Below are 18,628 nucleotides of genomic sequence, written 5' to 3' on the forward strand. Positions count from 1 at the left end.
AGCACGCACATTCTGCTTCAGTGGCCCAGGGTTTGCCGGTTCGGATCCCAGGTGCCGACATGGCACTGCTTGATAAGCCATGCTGTGGTAGGCGTCCCACATATCAAGTAGAGGAAGATGGGCGTGGATGTTAGCTCATGCCAATCTACCTCAGCCAAAAGGGGAAGATTGGCAACAGATGTTAGCTCAGGGCTAATCTCCCTCAAAAAATTAATTAATTAATTTAAAAAACTACTTGACAACAGGGTTTCAGAACCAACAGAATAATAGGCAAACACAGAAGGATAGGAATAAAAGGTGAAATGTATTTATTCTAACTATAAAATGTGTTGGAAATCTTGCATATTAAGTGGTTATAGTGAATTTGAATATGGTCAAGTTAAATATCTTTTCTCTTCTGACATCATTAAAATTTTCAGTTGTCTGGGGGGCTGGCCCCGTGGCCGAGTGGTTAAGTTCGCACGCTCCGCTGCAGGCGGCCCAGTGTTTTGTTGGTTCGAATCCTGGACGCGGATATGGCACTGCTCATCGAACCACACTGAGGCAGCGTCCCACATGCCACAACTAGAAGGACCCACAATGAAGAATATACAACTATGTACTGGGGGGCTTTGGGGAGAAAAAAGAAACAAATAAAATCTTTAAAAAAAAATTTTTCAGTTGTCTGGAAACTACCAACCCTCCTACCCTATTACTTGATTCTTTTATCCGAAGAACTTATGATGAATTGTAAGCAGGACCAAGAATTATGACCTGCAAAGAGAAACAAGCTGAATTGATTCATTTGGTAGGAACTTGTGCTATATGGCTTTGAAAGCCTGTGGAGTCTGCAGGAGCTCTTTGGCCAAGAAGAAGGGCATGTGCCAGACAAACGGGACTCTGTGCCAAGCATAGCTCACACGTGAGGTCTGAAAAGGGCAGACACAGGAGTTTAGAGAGGAAAGTAGAGGAAACAGCAGGGAACACAGAGATAGGGAAGGTCAGGATACATAGAACCCGGGAGGAGGAGGATGTAGTCGACGTGATGAAAAACACCCTGGAAAACTTAGAGTGGCGCAGAGGACGTGAGCTTAAAAATGTTTCAATTCTATGCTCCATGGGGAATGTAACAAAGGGAATGAATGACCAGAGGTAAATCGTGGTCAGGAAACAGCAGTGGACCACGGTGTTAGCTATGGTGACTTCAGGTGCCTTTCATCTATGTATGAATGTGTCCTTCATGCAGCAACGCTTATGTAAGGGTCTTACGAAAAATTTACACACACTCTGGCCAGCAATCACTCTCACAACATCCTTGAAGGGTAAGTGAGTAATAGAGAGACAATTACTGTTAATGGCAGGTGTTCTTGTGTCTCCGGGGATGACCAGCGGGATGGCTTGGTTCCGTTGCTTCTGTTAAAGAGCTTCATTCACCAAATGTGAGGTCAATGCTTACAGGAAACAAATAGGTCCTTTAAAGTTCCAAAGATCACTTAGGTGGTGCTAATAACATTATTCAGATCCCTTGTCCTCCAGCCAGACATGACAGTACGTGTTCTCCATAACTTCAATGAGTATATGGAAAAGATGCGCAAAGTCAAGAAAAGATGCACAAAGTTGAGAGGAAGCAACCTTGAAATTACAGGGTCCAGAAATGTTACATAATCTTCAGATAATGACATTGAACTATGAGAAATATTCTTAAAATACATTTATGTGAAGTTGAATACATGGTAGATTCTACTGTTAGTCCTGCAGAGTAGGATCAGTGAAAGGAACTGATTAAAAGGCTCACCCTTCTGATTGATTCAAGAGGTGATGACATTAAGCTTTAACAAATGAATTTGAAAGCATTTGGCTAGCCCAATCCATATATTGGATAACAGAACCTGTTTCATAAATGCAGAGAGGAAAGACTGGCTATCGTTTTACATGAATTATCAACATCATCATAGGAATTATTGCATAACTCTTCATCATGGACACACTTTCCTGAGACCAGCAACTTTTCCTGCTTTTCTCTTTTTCTTTCTTTCTTTCTCTCTGTCTGTCTTTCTTTCTCTCTTTCTTTCTTTCTTTCTGCCTCTTGCTCTCTCTCTGTCTCTTTCTGAGATGAGGAGTGAAGTCATGTGCTGATTGTAACAAAAATTCCTCCCCACCTTTGTGGTGAGGTTACTGGGCCTAAATCATAGGGGAAAGCAAGACTCACCTTTTTCAATGTGCTTAATTTTTGCAGTAGCTAGAACTGTGCCCACATGCCATTGTGCCACCTTCTGCCAAAGGAAGGCCAATGTAATTTCCAATCAGTTCTCCCATAAATAAATCTTCTAAAACAATGAGTCATGCATGTAAATATTGCCCTTGCTGAGCGCATTTATTGTGTGTTGATGTTGATTGTTTAAAAAGGGGTTATGGTTCAATAAATTGAACACCTGAGTTGGGCGCTTGTAGGCTGAAATTGAGAGATGGGCAGATCAATTCAGATTCACTTCTACTTTTCGATCTGTTTAATAGATTTTTAAAACGACACTTAGGCAGCAGTGCTTCGCATCCTTCTAGCATATCCTCCCCCAGACACCTCTCACTCTGATCCTCCCGTGCTCACGGCACTTGGAAAAGCTGACGATCCTATGAGCAGAAATTCACAGAGTACGCTCTTGGCCTCCTGCTCTCTGCTGAACCAGGCTCATTTATTCAACTGGTATTGCGAGTTTTGGGGGCATGACAGTACATCTGACCCCTTTGGGGTAAAATTTGATCTGGCATTTCATTTCAAGGGCTCAGCCACCGGTCTGTCAAATCTTCATTTTGCGGGTGCCCACTAGAACTGCTGACGCTTGCCTCTAACTCCCTCAGCTTTCATCTTTCACTGGCAATAAACATGTCACCCTGCTGAGGTGAAACACAATCTGGAATTAAATTTACTGCATATAAAATATAGTGCCCTCTTTATTGGTTCAAATACTTGTCACTCATAATTTATTTGCCAGTGTATGGCCTTCATGCAGAGAGAACATTGCTATAAATGGGGAGGGGGGTTTGGGGTACATTTTTGCTGGGATCTTTTTCACTTTGCATTCTTTCCCATCCTTGGTCCTCAAATCCTACTTACCCACTTGGCCTAATCTGTTTTCCATGAAGCTCTTCTAATAAAACCGAAGCTCTTCGCCTGAGTGTGGCAAGCATGTCACTGAAAACATTGGCATTGGGCTTCTTGGCTGAGTTACTGCATGTTTGCTAGGAAGAGTGGAGAGCATGGCACCTGGTAATGCCCTCCAGTGAGCAAAACTGAAATACAAATGGGTGGGAAACCGGAGAGGGGTGGATTTAAGTCTCGTCAGTTTCAATCTTCCACTTGCCATGCCTTCCCTTCTGGCACTCAACTTTTTCATGATTTATTCCAAATACTGTCGATCAGCTTTAACTAATACAGTTCTTGTATGAAGCACCTCTCTAATCTCTTCAAACACAGATGTGGAAGCACGGCTTAGAGCATGGAGGCCAACAAAAGCCCTCTGCCTGTACCAGTGATTAGCTTTGATTGACACAGAACCCTTCTGCTTTCCCAGGCATCCTCTAACACCCATAAATGATTGTTTTAAAATGAGACACGCAGGGTATGGTGGGCATCAGCTTTACTAAATTTGCAGTGCAACTATATTAGCAGATAACTCATAAACCACAAAATACTAGATATTGGATCCCCCACCACCACACATGCACACACACATTGCTATTTTTTCTTATTTCTTTTAGCCCTGTCTCTTTATAGAAAAGGTTTTAGCAAACATTAATTTTTTATTTAGAATTGTTGAAACACACATAGATGCCTCTTTCATCTGAACGTCTATTTTCAACTTGATAAAGTCCCAGATTTTAAAAATTTACAGCAACAGAAATATTGGAACTTTTGTTTGTTTTCAAATTATTTTTTAAAATGAGTTCAAAATTTGAATTTAACCCTCAAATAGTATTAGGGATCATAGGAAATGAGTAGATGTCAGTGACACAAATCCGTATTCCCAGACTATACAAATTACTTAAGAAATGTATCCATTGCTGTGAAAGATACTATATTTTACTTTTATTAATTCTACCATCTTGTCTCATTCTAGGTGGTGAAGCCCAGAAAACTGCCCGCTTGTTAGGGGCTGTCTCCCAAGGTGACAAGGGGTGTCTCATTCTTTTTGGTAGGAAGAATGTCCTTTGCAGGTAGAAGCCCTCTGGATTCTTCCAGTAATTCCCGGCCGCCTCGGAGATGGCTCTGAGGGTTTGTTATATCTCCACAGACTGCCTTGGATTCTCTCAGATCCCAAATGCCTGGATGTAAAGTTTTCCAGAGTTTTAGAGATGTCATTTCTGTCTTCCCACTCCCAGAAAACATAGTCACTTTATGACTAGCCATGGATGTGAAGTGCCTTTCTCTGCCTGCCTTTTCCGAACAGCGGCATAACTTAGGAGAGAGACGTAGAATAGGAATTCTTGCTCCAACCAGCTATGAAATGCCTAATTTTATTTGCATCTGCACACATATGCAGTTAGATGTTTTATTCATTACTTACACACTTACTTCCAAAAGAAACTTGTGACAAGCAAAAGAAAAATCATGCTATATTTTAGTCTTCATTTTAAGATTTCAAAATAATCTATTATGTTTAATATTGACTTTCCAAATTTTTTCCAAAACATTTTTAAAATGAGTTATCTATGAAGAAGCAGAATAAATAAAAAGAACATATTAATGTTTTAGAAAGCTCTCACCTCCTAAATGGCTTTAGGATTATAGAATCAGAGTGGAAAAATAATTCCTCTCATCTATACTTTTTATTTTAAGGCTGAGGAAACTTAGACCAGATAGTTCAAGTGACTTGCCCAAGATCAGTGAGTCGGTATATGGAAGAGTAAATAATAAAATCCAGTTTTTGTCTCTATTTCTTTTACATTAAGAACTTCTAAAGTCTGAAGACTCAATTATTATTTCAAGAAATTCAATAAATGCTGAGTCTACTGTGCTTGACAGAATGCTACTTCTGCCACATTGCTATTGCACAACAACCCGTCGTGTTATTACTTCCTTCACAGATGACAAAATGAGACTCAGAGAGAAAAACATGACTGTGCAGAATTCACACAAAGTCTGAGTGGCAAAGCCCAGTTTCGAGCCAAGTCTGCTGACTCTGAATCCAGGGCTCATGTGAATGGCAGGAGGTTGCTGAAAAGGAATGCCGTGCTCATCTCAAGAAGTAGCAACATAAAGACTAATTACACCAAGTGGGAATCTAATTTCTTTGTTCATTCTCCAATTGGTCCATTGATATGTCGGAGCTTCCCTATAGTTCTTTGCTTTATCTTAACCATTTGCCAAGTGAGCGTCTATACATGATTATTTGAATTTTCTAATGTTCTTTGAGATCCTTGAGAGAAGAAAAAATTCAAGCTATTTTTTTCTATTACCATTTACAAAATTTCAATAGATGATTTAAATGGCCAACTATCACCCAAGTAATCAGATAAGGTAAGATTATATGTGATCAATAAAAGAATCAGTTAGCCACAGCATTTGTCATAATTCTATTTGCAAGTGATAGCACAAAATTTTGTTTTTATTTTGGAGTATTTTTGCTGTGTCGTATTGTGTTTGTTTTCTTTTGCTTTTGCTTACAATTTTACTTTACAGTTTTATTGAAATGTAAAATCCACCACAGAAGCACCAATAAAATAAAATGTAAAAATATACATCTTCTTTGAGATTTGGTTATGTGATTGTATCTGAGTATATTATTCCCAGTTGGCTATAATGAGAACTATCTTACATATACAAGTCCAACTTCCATTTGAAGCATAAACTATACTGTATTGTAAAATCTATTAAATATATTCTTTAAAGGGCTATTATTTCTCTTACTACTGTACATGAAGTATATCTATGTTCCCTAAACTTTAAAACACTTTAGGCCAGAATAGGAAGTAGAGGTTTCAAAATGGCCAGCAGACGCGTGTTGGATAAATGCATTTTGTGTGGATGGTATAGCCCAGAGAGCACAAAAAGAAATAGAAAACCAGCAGGCTGATGATGGAGTCCCAGAGAATCCCAGCGTATAAGGAGACAGAGGAGAAAGAGGATTCCTTGGCGGAGAGAGTCCCACAGGCATGAGCGGAAATTAAGAGAGGAAAGGGCTCTAGGTGAAGGGAGATGTCAACAGAGGCAAATGCAGCTCTGAGGTTCAGCATGACAAGAATTCATAGTCCTCTGATTTGGCAACAGTGTAGTGGAGTTCACCTTGAAGGTACCAGAGCCTCTCAGTGAAATTAAGAAGGTAGAATTCAGATGGCAATGGGTTAAGGAGGGAATGAAAACTGAAGAAATGAAATAAATGTAGGCATTTGCTTGGCTGGAGAAATATTACATAAATGAAACAAAGGTAGGATGGGATGCAGGATCAAAGGTATGATTATAAGTCTTTGAAAATGTAGTTTTAGAAAAAAAGTCTTTCTGTAAATAATACAGTAATATATGCTAACTGTGGAAAGTTAGGGGGTAGTGCAAAAGGATGAATAATAAAATCAAAATAATTCAAAATCTCACGACTCAGAGATTACTACAGTTAAGTTTTGGTCTATTTCTTTCTAGAATTTGCTCTATGCAATTACTTGTATGAAGGTGAGTTCATTCTATATATACAGCTCTGTATCCTTTTTCACTTATCCCTTGTCTTGTACATGTACTGTTTTAGAAGGTGTGAATTTAGTGTATATTTTTAGCATTGGTGGAAAGAAAATCCTAGTGAGGGATCACTGAAGGTACAAGGAAAGAGATAAAGCACTAGATTAATGTCCTGGAAGGACAGGATCAAGGAGAGAGGAAGAAAGAAATAGGAAATATGCCGGTATAGATATGTACATGGAGGACGGGAATCAGAGGCTAAGTGTATTTGTGCACTTTTTAATGGCTGAGAGTGGAAACATGAATGTTTAACTAAGGGTCTTGACTGTGAACAAATAAGCACATTGTTAGCTAGAACACAGAGCAGAGCTGAGGCTGGAAACCGGGAAACTGTAATGTGAGAATCTGCATCGTGGTGGCATTCCCTCAGCTGTGCTCAGAAGACTGAGTTGGAGAAGAGACTGAGTATTGAAGAATTCTGCCTGACAGATGAATGGAATGATGAGGTTGTAAAATATTAAAAGCTCTAAAAACAAGGATAAAATAAATGATCAAAAAGGATTCCCAGATATGTAGAGAAGCAATGGAAAGAAAATGGAGCATTCAAAGGTTGGGAAATTTCTATGAGGTTGGAGAAATCATGTATAGTAGTGAGAGATACAAGAATGGAGATTATGGGCAGTGGGATATTAGAGTTAAAGCTTTCTGATGAGGAATAGAACTGGGTGGTAACAAGGTCCAGGTATGGCCATGGGGCTGGAGGGCTTAAGAAAAAAGAAGATTAAAAGATACTGGAAGGGCCAGCCCCAGTGGCTTAGTGATTAACTTTGGCACACTCTGCTTTGGTGGTTCAGATTCCATTCCCAGGCACAGACCTACACAACTCGTCTGTCAGTGGTGGCAGCAGCCCACATACAAAAAGAGGAACATTGGCAACAGATGTTAGCTCAGGGTGAATCTTCCTCAGCAAAAAAATAAAAAAGATACTGGAATACAACACCAAGAGTGAACTCTAATGCAAACTATGGACTCTGGGTGGGGTAATGACGTGTCAGTGTAGGTTCATCATTAGTAACAAATATACCACTCTGCCAGGGAATGTTGATATTGGGGAAGGTTATGTATACACGGAGGCAGGGAGTGTGTGGGAAATCTCTGTACTTTCCTCTCAACTTTTTTGAGAACCTAAAACTTCTCTAAAATAAAGTGTATTTTTCAAAAAGGATATTGGAGAAAGGGAAATAAAAAGACATAGGTTCTAGGTATTGGAAGTCATGGGCCTGGACACTGAAGTTACTTAGGTTGTTGGCTGGTCATGGGAAATAAAGGAAGACTGTGAGTGGGGTGTGCAGTGAATGTGAAGGAGTGACTGGGAGTAGTTAGATGGTACTGAAAGAGAAGGTGATAGAGTGAAATGGCATGAACTTCAGTGGAGAAGAGTTTGTATGACCTGGAAGCTGCCCTGGGAACCAGGTGAAGGCAGACCCAACTGCCTGGTCCCATGGAAGCCGCTGCTCATTCAAGTTCCTGGAGAGACAGTGTCCTAGATAAAAACTTGTTTAATTAAACCCAAATTAAACAAAGTATCCTGTGGAAAAGGTAATGTTATAGGTCAGTTTGTTTCCCACGGAAGAGAGACTCTAAAGGGAAAGCAGAAAGGAGTAGAGGGAGAGGAGTGAAGAGAGGCTGAGTCAGGAGATAGAAAGCACAAAGTAGTTTGGGAATGACAGTACATGGTCACCAGAGGGGCTTACACTTTGGGTGGTGGCCAAAGACAATTGGAGTGTGGGACATGGACAGCTAGAATGGCTCTAAATTCCAAAAATATAACTCTCAAATGTTAAGTTGGACACACAGGAGCCTCCATTTCCTATACCTAGCCCATTGTAAGTTATTAATAAATGTTAAGCAAATGAGCAAATGAATGAATCAGGTTAACTTTAGGGTTTGAAGTGATAATAAAACAGCTATGTGAAGATTATACACCAAAGACTGTTGGAAATGTAAAATGAGAGGTCAAAAGAGTGATATTCTGGGAGGAGAGACAAGCTTGTTCTTTTAATAAATACTAAGAGTAAATGATTGAATGAATGATTTTGTCCTATAATTTTCATATTCATATGATAAAGTCACTTTACTATGAGGTACTTTCAAATGTGTCAAGTTCTCCCTCCTTAAATTTTTTCAACATATTCTGCTCAATTTCATTATCTTTCCTACACTATCTTTATCCTCTCTTTTGTAACCCAGCTGAAACAAATCTGAAATTGACCACAGGGAGCAAGCATTATTTTGTGCCTAAAACAGCCTGACAGTACAGGTAAGATAAATCATATTTTGGGGATTCCCCCAAAAAGATTGCACTTGTAATCTTTTCATTTTGTAACATTTTGTAACATCTTTGAGCAAGTTAGCTGTCTCAGAAAGGGACTCATTTTATTTATATAATCTGTGCAGCAATGGAAAAAAATTTCCATGTCTGCAACTTTAAATTTAAAAACTCTATTCATTTATAATTAGTTATAGTATAGAATAAAGAAGGTTAAGAGTTGAAAAGAATGCTTTTCCCAAAGCTTTCCTGTTTAATTTGAGCACCACTCCAGCATAATTTCTTGTCATTTCCCCTATCTTGTTCCCTCTTATGCGTGTGTTGAAACTCTCCATCAGTCTTTATAAGGAACAATTTTCCTTCTTTCTCTCTCTCTCTTTTTTTAAGCAGCACTCTATCAGCGTGTTACGTCCTCACATTCGGGCTGGTTCATCCAGATAGAATATGTCTGGTTCTAAAAGCAAGTGCCAGTCCCAGAAGAGATGTCTTTCTCAGTGGCTAGTCATACTGTTCAATATATGATAATGCATTAAACCAGAAACTGGTATGGTGAGGATACCAAATTTGTACCAGAATTATAGGCTTTCCATCGTTTAAGTTTACCAACATCCCAAGGAAGAGTTGAAATGATTAAAAGCTTCTTCACTGTATTTGCAGCCAAGATACAGTAGATGGTACTGGCTAGACAGTTTATACTTAGGGGCGTTTTCATTTTCATCCATAATGAAGAAAACTAAATGTGTAGTCCATGTGTGGACTCTTCAAATGAGAGACCATAATCGTCCTTTTGCAGCCTTTGTAATATCTGTTGTCAGGCCCTTCTGAGAGACTTCTAATAGGGTCTTGGCAAGATGCCACACGCAAGCACTTCCACTGCAGCTGATTCGTAAATGCCTTTGGGGTTGCATTACAAATCCAGTAACCCCTGAGGTTTGGTGGGAAGGTCTGCCAAGGTTCAGCTGGGATTGCCTATTAGCCCATTGAACTCCCCTGAGCCCTAGAGACTCAAGAGTGGGTTTCATCCAAGCAACATGGGGAGGAGAGACGCAATATCACTGTCTCTGCTGCGCAGGTAGATTTATACACTCCATTCCAGGAAAATTATTTGAGGAAAGAAGCATCACAACCACTTCTTTCTTCCTGTTGCTGCAATACAGAAAGCTACAATTTTTTTCTTTTTAAGATTTTATTTTTTTCCTTTTTCTCCCCAAAGTCCTCCCGGTACATAGTTGTATATTCTTCGTTGTGGGTCCTTCTAGTTGTGGCATGTGGGACGCTGCCTCAGCGTGGTTTGATGAGCAGTGCCATGTCCGCACCCAGGATTCGAACCAACGAAACATTGGGCCACCTGCAGCGGAGCGCGCGAACTTAACCACTCAGCCACGGGGCCAGCCCCGAAAGCTATAATTTTTAAGTGATACATCCAATGATTAGAAGAAGTCATGTCTTTATGATGTGACCTTATTTCTCTTTTCATATATGGAAAGGATGCACATGATCTACATAGCATGAGTATTTGGTTTCCCTTTTCCCATTGTTCTTCTACTTCAATGTGTGTGTGTGTGTGTGTGTGTAAGCTTCACATGTGACGGGGCAATGCCTATTTTGCTCACTAGTGTGCCTCTGGAGACTAGAACAGGGACTGCTACATATACAACAATAATTGTGAAATGAACGTTTGTGTTAGTGATGACCTGAAAGCAGAAATATATTTAAGAGATGGGCCTCTGGGAAGGTACTCAGGTCACCAATCTATAGGAGTATTAAAATGTCACCAAGATGAGATGAATCAAATTCAATGATCAGAAGTCTTCTCAAGGACAAGAGTCAACCTGGTGAAGGGCAGGATGTCCCCTTCTGAAGGGACAGGCTCAAAGAACAGCTGAAGGCCATCAACAATGTGGGTTTGGTTACCCACAGGCCAACTTTGTGGAGTGGGAAATGAAACATGGAACAAGATCAGAATTCTTTGGGACAACAGTGGACTGGCTGACCCCTTCCACCAGCTGTCTTGCTTCCTCACTCCCTCTGTGCAGAGCTCACTCTCTAAATAAGTGGGAAGAGGAGCTAATGTAGGAGGTAAGGACTTCAGCCCTTTTGTGTTTTAGGTGAAAAAGAAGAGAATCTGTTAGCTCTAGTTTCCTCACGTAGCATTCTATGCTACCCTAACAGTTCTGTTTTTCAAACAAAGTCAATACAAGTAACTATTTTCCTTTCTACTTGTAAGATTTCCTTTCTGTGGAATCATATTTGTCCCAACTTCATAGAACACTTTTAAATTCTCTCGTAGTCTTCCTCTCACATTCCACCTTCCTGATTTGCAGTTGCCTTTGCATAGTTCCCCTTAATTTTTCTCCAGTCTACTCACTACCATTTACTAAAGACCTAGGAAAAATTACTTAACTCCTTTAAGCCTCAGTTTCCTCAAATGTAACATTAGATTAATAATAACTACTTTGTGAGGTTGTACTGATATTCTAATGATGTAGAAAAATAGCACAGTGCCTGGCTCCTATTAGGTGATCAGTAAAGCATAGCTAGGAATCATGAGGGGGAGGTGGAGGAGAAGGTCCAAGAAGGTAAGAAGTAATTATAATGCAATGAGTTTGCATCCACAAGATTCACAAGTGACACAGGTAACACAACAGTGTAGACAGTTTGGGACCAGCCTAGTATGCCCTTGGTGTAGTCAGCATGTCATGTCTTGTTGGCTTTTGGCAAAGCCATGCAATGAGAAGACAACCTTTATGGAGAGAGCCATAAAGCTCATCTGGTAGCCCTGTGTGGGGCCACATCACCATCATCGAGCCTTCTAGAATGCCAGGGCACCTAGGGGAACTGTTTTCAAAACATTGCTGCTTTGTACCGCCTTAAAATTTGTTTTATTTTATTTTTTGCTGCTGAGGGGAAATGGATGTATAAAAAATGAAACATGGATTGATTCGAAAAATCATTGCTCTGCACACAATGCTGTATTCTTTCTTCATGGGATTGGACGACATTGATCAGATTTTACAATTTCATTAAAAACATGCCATCAGTTTTTACAAAAAAAGAAATAAATCTTTAAAAGAGATGATTGCTTAATTAATCATAGGATAAAGAGAGATTGATGCTAAGAGCTGTTTTACAGATTAAGAAAAGTAGAGCAGGGACTGGCTGGCTCTGAGAACTAGAGTTATTTACTTTCAAGTGAAGCATTTACTGAGATAAGCTAATTCTCCCTTTTGGTGATATTCCATTGCTTCTAGGTGAGCTAGGTTCAATTTACCATGACTGTTTATTAAGGTGAGTTACTACTATGTAAAGTTTCACACTTCTCAGTTATTGACTCAACTCTCCTCTTAGATGAAATTATACTTTCAATCTGCATACTATCCAAAGGATTTAGTCAGCCCACCCTTTGTGTGCTAAACTGGCACTGGAAGATTTTCCTCCTTTCGTAAATGATGAAAATTAAGGCACAACATGGTATGTGCTTTACCTAAAATTATGCAACCATTTAGCGTAGTAAGGGGAAAAATAGAATTCTGGTCCATGAGCTCTAGGATCTATGGAGTCCTAGAAAATCCATGGATTGGCTTTTGATAACTTGAGCCCCTGAATGACAGAAATATTAAGTGACTATGTATATGGGCATTTGGAGAAGAGAAGGGTTATAGTTCTCATCAAAACCTCCAGCAGTCTATGTCACCCCAAAGGCTGAGAACGGAAAGTAAACTCTCCAAGGGCTAGTCTAATTCTGAGAAGGGTATCCATCTATTCTCAAGGAGATATGTAATTTAGATGGCCACAAATCAGAAATATTTTCAGGGGCTCTGACACCAATATTGACAGAAGAGACGGATTTAACACTTGGTTCCTCGAGGTCAGCTTTGTGGCTATGGTTAATAAGATGCACATCAAGCTATTTCTCCTTCATAGATTAACAAGGTCTAAGACTCCTTGACCACCAAAACTAATGCCTCTGCCAGCAAAGTACGTATATTTAGAATCTTGTGGCTTTGTAGAACTTATCTCGTAATGTTAATATAATCAATAATGAGAACAAAAGTTTCTGGATCTTATACTATGGGCCAAGCTGTGAGGGATAAAGAGAAATGTAAGAAACATTCTTTCACTCTCAGTGTTGCACGGTTTGGCTGCAGAGAAGCACATTAAAGATTAAATAACAGTATCTATTCTGTGTAACAGTGTGAAAAGTATTACACATTTAATTGATAAATGAGTTGGGTCCTGAAAAATTTAGGATGTAGAAAGTAGCAGAGGATTCTATTTAATGCGGGGGCCAATGTATATAAACCTCTCAATGAGAATTAGGAAAATGGACCTCCCATAGCAAAAGAAAAAGCAGCTGAAGATAGCCCTGGCATTCACAGAGTGAGATGGGAAGCCATTGGAATGTTCTGAGCAGAAGAATGAAATGATTCAACATACACTTCAATAGGGTCATAATGATGGCTTTGATGAGAATAGACTGAAAGGGGACAAGGAATTGTCAGGAAGACCAGTTAGGGAGATAGAGCAAACCAGCAAAAGATCGGTGACTTGGACCATGTTTGTAACTCAGACTTCAGACATATTTTGAAGGCATGGTTAACAGAACTTACCTATGACTTTGATATGGGGTATGAGAGAAAGAGATGCATAAAGGATCACTTTTGGGTTTTGGTTTGACCAACTAGAAATAGAGAGTTGTCATATCTTGATATAAGGAAAACCATGAGTTTTAAGGAGAAGATCAAGAGTGTGGTTTAGAATATGTTAAGTTTGAGGTGTGTGTTCGACAGCTAATAGATGAAGTCAAGAACAAGGTCTAGACAGGAGATGTAATTTTGAGAAGCGTCAGTGTAGAGATTGCACATGCAGGGATAAGGTTGGATGAAATCACCCAGGGAGAGAAAAAGAAAGAAGAAAAAGGAATCAATTGCAAATATTATACTATGATTGGAGCCTGAAATGCGTATAAAAGCATGTTAGAAGGTGAAGCCAGAGAGCTAAGTAGTGGCTAGATCATGGGGTATCTCATATGCTACATAAACAATATAAGAATTTATCCCGTAAGCAATGGGAAACCACTACAGAATTCTAAATGGGAAAGTAAGATGATAGGTTTGCATTTTAGATATTGGCAACAAGGTAGAGACTGATTAGATGGGGGCAGTCTTGGCAGAAGGGAGCCCAGAGGAGAAGCCGCAATAGTCTACAAAGAGATAATGATGTTGTGGAGTGTGTCACCTGCAAGGGGAACAGGCAGATTTGAGTGAAGTTTACAAGGTGTAATGATATAATTTAACCATTTTGATGGGAAGAGTGAGGGAGAGAGACGAAGCAAGAGAATTCACACATTTCTTTCCTAGATAACCAACTGGATAAAAGGATCATTAACCAGAATGAGAACAAAAGACAAGGTGGAGACAGGGGCTATGGAGGCAAGGGGGAGAGATATGAACAGGTTGAGTTGGATATCCCATTGGTGATGCCCAGTAGGCTGTTGAGCATATGGATCCAGAATTCTGACCAAAGTTCTCAACTAATGATAAAGGTTGATTACCAGCAAACATGAAGTAATGAGCCAATGTGGAAAAACTCGCCTTTGGGGAGTTTCTAAAGGAAGAGAAATGAGCAAGGAGATATGAAGGGCAATTAGATGGGGCATGAGATTTCGAGGAGCACATATAGGCTGAGGCCTTGGCTATATTGAGGGGGGGTGTAGGAGTGAAGGTAAAAGAAAGGGAAGCTAGGATGATGTAAGGGGGTCAAAAGAGAAGGAAGAGTATTGTGTGCTCTTCCACTCCTTTTGTGTAATACAACCTTTGTCTAAATCGAGACTTTGTTGAATTAAGACAAGTCTCAAGTCCCAGTGAAGTCTTAAGTCAGTGAAGATCTATTCTAGGGGCTATAAATTCTACCCCCAATCCTGAGAGTCAAATTACTCTCAAATATGTGTTGCTACAATCAGGGGAGAGAAAAAGAGGGAGAAATGTGTATCAATATTTTGCAAATATATATGAGAACACCCTTCATTTTGACTAAAATCTACCCATCAGCAAATTTTTATCAATTATATCTATGTCCTAAGTTTTGTGCTTAGCATTATTTTTCAAGCTGGTTAGAGGATGCTTTTGCTAAAGAACTGAATCCCAAATGTATCACGATTGCATTTCTGTTTCCTACACCCATTGTTGTGTTCTCTTCTATAATTTCAATAAGTACCCGGGAGGGTGAAAAGAAGCACTAGAGAAAATAGTGTCATGTGCATCTGCATGAGTGTACATGCATTGTGGCCTCAGCACAGCTCTGTCCTGGGGGCATGTGTTAAGACTGCATTACGAATCAGGCTATGGTCTTTCTGGCTGTTCAATAATTAAAGCTTCTGCTACGAGAACCCAGTGAATCTGTTCAAGACCATTCCCACACTCGTAGCCAGGTCTAGGCTTCCTGCCTCGTGTCATTGAAGACTTTGGCGTCCTTACTTGTGTATGGACAACAAGGTAGAAGGAAAGAGCTGTGGTCTCTACCAGATTTTATCACACGCCAAAATGGTATGGGAACTTGGAGGAAATCGCTCAACTTTTTGAGACCTCACTTTCTTCATATGATAATCATAATACTTTACCTAATATTTATTACTTTTGTTGGACTATATTTAACAATTCCTGATTACAGTTTACTTCAAAGATATAAATTGGTGTGCATTCTCCTCAGTCTATGAACTTTTCCTAAGAAGCTTTTATTCAGAGTAATCTTTCCTTCAGAAGTTGTATTAAAAAAGCATCAGTTCTTCAAGAGAAAAAAATCCAGTATCACACTGGAATATTTAGAGACAACTGGAATAATGTTTTAACCTCAGAACTTTCGAAAACGTAAAAGATGCTTTATAGAGGAAATAATAAAGGCCTTGACGCATTGATTCTGTAAATTAGACCAAGCGTGGGTGGCATTGTTTTGGCACAGAAAGCCGTGCAGCTTCGTCTATCAAATAGAGTGAAAAATGAAGAAAAAGGGCACAAAAGGAAGCAGAGCTGCTCAGGGCCACGCTGATAGTTTACTATTGCTTTTCCTTGGAACCTTCCAATCGTTTCCATAACAGATAGCTTTGAACTCTTATTTTTAGCCATAGCTGCCAAATTCTGCAAGTTCTGTGATGTTCTGCTCCCTAATTAGTTTGGAAGCCTGTAATTGTTTAAGTTTAAACCAGGCTGGAAAGGCTGCCAACTCATTTGAGCAGGATTGAGCCGGAAAGTTGAAGAAATGGCTACATATTATTACTTGCTCATTTGTTTAATTTAGTCTTTTGATCAAATCACTACTCTAATATCAAAAATAAAATATTCACAACACAGAAGGGGCTTCTTTTAAAACAGCTAGGAGCTGGCTTTGCTTTTTCGGACACAACGATTTTATGTCTGAGCGGTCCTCTTGCTGTTTAGAAATTGAATACGGACTCCCTGGCATGACCCTGGGAGGTCAGGCATAACTTTGGATAAAATCTGCAAGGTCAGTGATGAAAAACTGCATCATAAGAGACCCATTATATTACGTTATTAATGGGATTTGGCATGCGAGTAGCTCTACTTATTGTGCTGGGGCATTTTTGTATGTGTTTAACAAAAATCTGGAAAAGAAAGAAATATGTGTGCACCAGAACAGTTAGCACTGTGTTCAGAATTTGTCAATGTGCTCAAGAGTTTATTAGGTAATAAGATCCTACGCACGTCTCCACTTGCAATATGAAAAATGTCGAGACTGATCACGTTTCATTAATTGTCTCTGTGCATTCTCTGTATAATGTGGCTGTTTGACTGTTGTTTTCCCTACTCTAATCAGTTGTTTTTACTGTGAGTACAAAGAGGGAGGATGTATTCAAGACTGCCGCAGAATCATATAGGAAGTGGCTTATATTGGCCACAGCTACCACTTCCTGAAGGGATCATGATGGTGTTTATTTCTGAAATTTTTTCACCAGCTCTGCCTGAATGCATGAATCAAGATTTCGTATGACTCTAGAGTAAAACTGCTCAACTTTTTACCACATCACCATAGTTTCTACTTCTCCCTATGGCAGTTATCCTTCATTTGAGGGCTTCTGGGAAAATGACAAAACCAGGCAGCTAAGGTTTGACTGTATAGCAAACAGAGAGTGATTGTGGGCAATTGTGAAGTTGTTCTCATCCTGCTGATGAAAAGCATCATCTGTAAATCTAAGAACTGTATTTCCACAGAAGGATTTTGTAGAGTTTAATCTTTCCTAGTTATTGTTGGATGCTGTCTATTAAAGACCAACATGCACAAACCTTTGCAAGGTGTTTGTTGATTGCATCATGGTCATAGATTGAATGACATGTTTCACCAGTCAAAAAGCAAGAACTCATGTATGTTAGTTTCAATCAAAAATATGATGTGGACTTAGAGTTGTCCCACCATCCAAAAGATCTCTTTTGTTGAAAAGCGTTCTTCCTTCTATCCCATTATTACCAGATTTACTCATGCGTCATTCTCAATAACTTCTCCTCTGCCTGTAGACTTAGCATGCTCCCCCCACACCAGCTCATTTAGCTACACATCAATCCCTCCAGCCCTGCTCTGACTCCAAGTTGTTTCCGTCTTCTTGGTAATGAGGAAGTCAAATCATGTAGTCGCTTTCCAGGATCATCTGCTGGAGGTGAGTGGAGACACTGCCTCCTCTATTCCATTGCCTGCATTCCATGATCCCCTTTGACTGCCACCTCAATGTTAAAGGACATCATTTTGTTGACACCCAATCAGAAAGCCCGGAACTGACTCTTGAGGGAGGCTAACTCTCCTTTACCAATATGCAGTGTGACTTCGAAGGGTATTCCAAGATAACGCGCCTCAGTTTCACCAAGATAACACTTATTCTTAGACTTCTCAATTTCCCTCACTTCCTCATCCCCTACCAAAATTATGTGCAAAGAACTAAACTGAGAATGGTCGCAGTCCAGTTCCTGAAATTTCAGAGTGCAAACTTGCCAGGCCTCTTAGCTCCCTGAAATGCCCTTTGCCCCAGACACTTTGCCTCAATGTCACTAAACACGCGATAAAGTCCCCAGCCGGCATGCTGGCCACGTCCCCCATGGTCACTATTTGGGCTACGCCAGACAAAAGGGGGCAGTGCTGAATGAGATAATGCACACCCAAAGCGCTTTGAAATCCCCAAAGACAGATGCTTTATGAATACCAGACATTATTATTATCTACTCTACTGCTCCCCGTCACGACAGTCTGGCCAGGTTGAACATCTGCAGCGTTGGTATACCCTCACAAATGTACTTTTACTTTTTCAAGCTGTTACCCATTAACTTCTTGCTAATATTTCTCATTATTCTGGGCTCTTTATTTAAACACTTGGTTAGTTTTGGCACTTGTCACCCTTCTGTCTTTGCAGATGTCACTTAGCACTCTTTACAAATTAGCAACACAATTAAGCAACACTGAATACCCATTTTTGCCCCTCTGTGTACCACCTCACTTTGGGATATGTTAGAATTTACCCCACCATTTAGAAATCAACTTATTAAAGCAGTATGCCACTTTCAAGCCTCCCCAAGTCAATTTGAGTTAGACCGAAAGATAAATTTTAAGAATTTCCAAACGTTTTGCTAAAATCAAGCTGTAGTAGATGCACTGCGCTT

Source organism: Equus przewalskii, chromosome 9 (assembly GCF_037783145.1).
Source record: "Equus przewalskii isolate Varuska chromosome 9, EquPr2, whole genome shotgun sequence".
Taxonomy (NCBI): Eukaryota; Metazoa; Chordata; class Mammalia; order Perissodactyla; family Equidae; genus Equus; species Equus przewalskii.